We start from the raw sequence: 6,000 nt of genomic DNA on the forward strand, positions 1-6,000 counted from the left end.
GTTAACGGAACCTGCCAGTAACCTTTTAAGAGGTCTAACTTGGTTACATACTTAGCAGCACCAATAGTGTCGATACAGTCGTCCAGTCGGGGTAACGGGAACGAATCTGGCATTGTGACAGAATTTACCTTTCGATAATCCGTACATAACCTGGACGTACCATCAGGTTTAGGAACCAGAATGCAAGGAGAACTCCAAGGGCTTGAACTTGGCTTAGCCAGGTCATTCTCCAACAAATATTTCACCTCATCCCTCATTATCTTCCTCTTGGAAGCGTTGATACGATATGGGTGTTGCTTGATAGGTGTAGCATTTCCCACATTAATGTCATGTTCCAACACGTTTGTGCGAGTAGGAACGTCATTAAAGAGACATGGAAAACTGTAGTAGCCTCACAATATCATTGGCCTGTCCATCCGTTAAATGAACCAGACCGGATTGAATAGACAGCAGCATTTCTGAGTTGGGCAATCTAACACACTGCTGCTGAGTATTGCGCAACTCCAAGCCATCAACATCATCAATATGACAGTCCACTATCATAGCAGTAGTAGCAGAGGAGACAGAGAGTTCAAAAACAGAGGAAGGTACTGCTAACTGTGTGATGGGTCGGGTGTGGTAAGCTTTCAACATGTTAATGTGACACACACGAGATTGGCGTTGTCTATCAGGAGTTTGAAGCACATAGTCAGTTTCACTTATTTTCTTTTCAATTAAATAAGGACCCGAGAAATGAGCTGACAGTGAAGATCCTGGAACAGGTAATAACACCAGTACTTGGTCACCTGGCTGTAGTGGACGAGAAACAGCCTCTTTATCATAGTGTCTTTTCATGCTCCTCTGTGAGGAAGACAGAGCTTCCTTTGCGAGAGCACAAGCTTGGTGTAGGCGCTCACGAAAGCGACTAACGTAGTCCAACACATTCTCATCTCTGGTACACAACTCTTGGGACAAGAACTGTTCTTTAAGGACTTTCATTGGTCCTCTCACTGTGTGACCAAACACCAGTTCAGCCGGGCTGAAACCTAGGGACTCCTGCACAGTTTCACGAGCAGCAAACAAAACTAGAGGAACTCCCTCATCCCAATCTTTCTCAGATTCCAAACAATATTTACGTAGCATAGACTTCAGTGTCTGATGCCATCTTTCAAGTGCACCCTGAGACTCTGGGTGATAGGCGCTTGACACACGGTGCGTAATTGACAAGGATTTTAACACCTGCCTGAAGAGCTTGGATAGGAAATTGGTACCTTGATCGCTTTGTACCACCCTAGGTAACCCGAATGTCGTGAAGAATTTTATTAAGGCTTTACTCACTACCGGGGCTGTAATCCTTCTCAGAGGAATGGCCTCGGGGTATCTTGTAGCCATACACATTATCGTTAACAAAAACTGGTTACCCGATTTTGTCTTCGGTAACGGTCCGACAATCAACCACCACATGCTCGAATGGTTCACCTATGACAGGTATGGGACAAAGAGGAGCGGGAGGAATAACCCGATTTGGTTTTCCTGTTATCTGACATGTGTGGCATGTCCGACAGAACTGAGCCACATCTTGTTTTAAACCCGGCCAAAAGAAATGTCGAAGGATCCGATCATAAGTTTTTGTGATTCCTAAATGACCAGACCACTGGTGATCATGAGCAAGGGATAACACATTTTGTCGAAAGGCTGTAGGAATCACTATTTGGTAAACAGCATTCCAATCTCCATCCGCGTCAACATGGGATTTCCATTTACGCATGAGGAGATTACCATCAATGAAGTAAGCCACGTTCTTCTTCTTCACATCTTCCAATGAGACAACACTAGAAAAACATTTAGCAAGCTTGTTGTCAACCTTTTGGTTAGCAATCAGCTGCTCACGAGTGACTGGTAACTGTATTGCATCAGCAATAAGTTCAACGTTCTTTGATTCTTTCCTGGGCTGTTTGTCAGAGGTGATCAGCTTCTCAGAGGTATTACACAATCCATCTTCTTGATCAACCTCTTTGAACAGAATATCACGTCACCCTCTTGTCGTGCCTGAGCACGAGTGACAGCACAAGCGGGGAACACATGTGGATAACTCTGTGCCAGCTCATTAGAGAGAGAGTGGTCACTTTTATCCAATACTTCCAATACGGGTACTACCTTTCCTCCGGCAATATCGTTACCCATTATAAAGGTCACACCTTTCACTGGCAACATAGGACGTACCCCCACTCTGAATATTCCACTGATTAACTCAGAGTGTACTTTCACAAAGTGCAATGGCACAAAACCCATTTCAATACCCTGCACTAACACACTAGAACCACAATATGTATCGTCAGATAAGGGCAACACATCAGACAATATAAACGACTGCGCCGCACCAGTATCTCTAAGGATTTTAACCGGTCGCTGAGACGCTTCGTCATTCGTTAGGGACACAAACCCCTCGAAAATGAATGGTTCATAACTGCGGTCGGGGACTGAGACTTTCAAACTACAGTTACCCTGAGGCACCTGTTTTGTTGCCGACCTCTTAACCGTACGAATTAGAGCAACACCTGTTGGTGGCTTGGCACGAAGAGGCATCCCTTGTTTGCGTTTAAGTAGGAAGCAATCATTAATCATATGTCCTACTTTATGACAATAGAAACAGGGACGCTCATTCTTCTGGCGTGCTTGATATACTACTGCTGGCCGACTAGGGCTAAAGGTAGGAAACTCAGTGACTCTACTCTCAGTTTGAGCCGAAAACACACTCTTGGAAGAGTTTAAAAATTGCTTGCCCGAACGCATTGTAGTTTACCTAAACGAACAGAAAGTATCCTCCCTGGCAGAAGCGTCTGTGTTGGCAGACGAGTTTGTGTTGGCAAACTCGTCTGCCAACACAGACGCTTCTGCCAGGGAGGATACTTTCTGTTCGTTTAGGTAAACTACAATGCGTTCGGGCAAGCAATTTTTAAACTCTTCCAACAAGATTAACTCCCGGAGAGAGTTGAAATCAGTTACCTTACTAGCAGCATGCCATTTATCAAAACAGATTTCCCTTGTCTCTAGCAAATTCCACATAAGTCTTACTAGAAGACTTTCTATGAGACCTAAATCTCTGTCGGTATGCCTCAGGCACAAGCTCATAGGCACGAAGAACAGTAGCTTTGACCACTTCGTAATTCAAACTGTCCTCCAGAGGTAGCGCTGACAAAACCTCTTGGACTTTACCAGTTAATTTACACTGAAGTAATAGGCACCATACCTCTTCAGGCCATTTCAATGCTACGGCTATACGCTCAAATACACAAAAATAGGAGTCAACCTCTGACTCTCTGAACAAAGGTACTAAGGCAATCTGCCTACTAATGTCAAACGTGTTTGAGGACACAGCAGGTGAGGACGGCTCACAAACAGGCACAGTAGGACCGGAGGCTAGCCTCGCTGTCTCTGCCTCCAGTTCCATCTGGCGCATTTTGAACTCCAACTGCCTTTGTTCTCTGTCTGCCTCAATTTTACACATCTCCAAATGCCGTTGTTCTCGTTCTTTTTCTGCCTCTATTTTACACATCTCCAACTGGAGAGTCTCTCGCCTAATTTGGGCTCTCTTCCACCTCCAGTTGGAACTGTGCTAAACGGACATCCCTCCTGGCATCACCATTTGACAGTGGGGAGAGTGGATCAAAACGGGACAATGTGGCTGGTGTTTTAGCCTCGCCCTCATTATCAGACACCAATGGGCTTACAGGAGCAGCAACATCCCCTACAGGAGTAGTAGGCTCAGGCAGCGGTAACACAAACACCTGCTCTTCCAACAATACATTTAATACTAGCCGTTTAACCTCCGCCTTAACTAAACTCTGCGGAATCGATACTGAATAATGGTCAGCCAAGGTCATTAAATCAACTCTACGACATTTGTCAAAAACCTCCCACGAAGGGTTATCCAAAAAGGATCTCAAATCAAAAGTAGTCATTTTACACTACTTCACAAGTGCCAAATAAAATAGCAAACACTAATGCTACTTCAGCTATGACGCTCAACACTGAACTATACCACTACAACAACCTACATGAGCGGCATGGGTGTCAGTTATGACAGATCCCGGACGAGCCCCCACTTATGTTACGAATCCCTTTTGGCCCGACAGTCTAGGGGGGATGGTAATGAGACCCGTAACATAACTCATGCAAATTATTATGGTGACAAAGTAAAAGTGTGCACGAAATAACCACGACAACAGAAATCTACCGTCAAACTCTAGGTTTATTTATAAAACACACGGTAATGGGGGGAGCAGGAAAAGGGGCTGAGCTGGACCCAAGGAAAGAAACAATAAGTATTCAAAAACACCCCTAAGCTAGACTAGCCTACTATTACAACAGCTAACTAACTAACCAAAAATACAGTGGGTGGTCCGCCCAGTTCTAACTAGTGTATTTAACAAAGTTCACCTACGGGTAGTGTATGCCCATGGGCGACTTGTCTTGGTTTCCCCCTTTTCCCACAAACAAACAAACACCATAACCAAAAACAATACTCACAGGTGATGACAAAGTGCTATGGAGGTGCTCAAACAAAAGAGAGGTTAAGACACAAAGCGAGAGTGACACACAGAGACCTACAGACATGGCATTTACAGAGAGATTGAGCAAACAAATGATGGGGTTTTTAAACCATGGGGAAGGAACTGTGATAGGGTAGGAAATAGGAGGAGGTGTGTCTTCTGATTGATGATTGATTGTTGACTGATTGGGGAGTGATGGTTTTCACCTGTGAGGGGAGAAGGAGAGAAAAGAAACACACACACAGGATACACACACACACAGGATAACTGTATCCGTAACAAAGGGCAATGAGTTCTATAACTGATTCAAGTATTTTTAGCCAGATCCTAACTGGTATGTTGAATTTTGCCTTTGTTTTGTTTTGTTTGTTTGTTAATTAGGGTGTGCAGGGTGAATATGTGGTCTGTCGTATGGTAATTTGGTAAAAAGCCAATTTGAGATTTGCTCAGTACATTGTTTTCGCTGAGGAAATGTACGAGTCTGCTGTTAATGATAATGCATAGGATTTTCCCAAGGTTGCTGTTGACGCATATTCCACAGTAGTTATTGGTGTCAAATTTGTCTCCACTTTAGTGGATTGGTGTCACGCCCTGACCTTAGAGATCCTTTTCATGTCTCTATTTTGGTTTGGTCAGGGCGTGATTGGGGTGGGCATTCTATGTTTTGTGTTCTATGTTTTCTGTTTTTGTGTCTGCACCAGACAGAACTGCTTCGGTTTCATTCGTTCTCTTTGTTGTTTTAGTTATGTCAGTGTTCAGTTCAAATAAAAGTATGATTATGTACCTTGCTGCACCTTGGTCCTCTCCTTCCAACAGCCGTTACATTACATTACATTTACATTTAAGTCATTTAGCAGACGCTCTTATCCAGAGCGACTTACAAATTGGTGCTTTCACCTTATGACATCCAGTGGAACAGCCACTTTACAATAGTGCATCTAGGTCTTTTAAGGGGGGGGAGGGAGGGGGGGGAGAAGGATTACTTTATCCTATCCTAGGTATTCCTTAAAGAGGTGGGGTTTCAGGTGTCTCCGGAAGGTGGTGATTGACTCCGCTGTCCTGGCGTCGTGAGGGAGTTTGTTCCACCATTGGGGGGCCAGAGCAGCGAACAGTTTTGACTGGGCTGAGCGGGAACTGTACTTCCTCAGTGGTAGGGAGGCGAGCAGGCCAGAGGTGGATGAACGCAGTGCCCTTACAGTTGGGGTGATCAGTCCTTGGTCCTTTCCTTCCAACAGCCGTTACAGTTGGGGTGATCAGTCCTTGGTCCTTTCCTTCCAACAGCCGTTACAGTTGGGGTGATCAGTCCTTGGTCCTTTCCTTCCAACAGCCGTTACAGTTGGGGTGATCAGTCCTTGGTCCTTTCCTTCCAACAGCCGTTACAGTTGGGGTGATCAGTCCTTGGTCCTTTCCTTCCAACAACCGTTACAGTTGGGGTCCTTGGTCCTTTCCTTCCAACAGCCGTTACAGT

The sequence above is a fragment of the Oncorhynchus nerka genome, linkage group LG27, assembly GCF_034236695.1.
Source record: "Oncorhynchus nerka isolate Pitt River linkage group LG27, Oner_Uvic_2.0, whole genome shotgun sequence".
Classification (NCBI taxonomy): Eukaryota; Metazoa; Chordata; class Actinopteri; order Salmoniformes; family Salmonidae; genus Oncorhynchus; species Oncorhynchus nerka.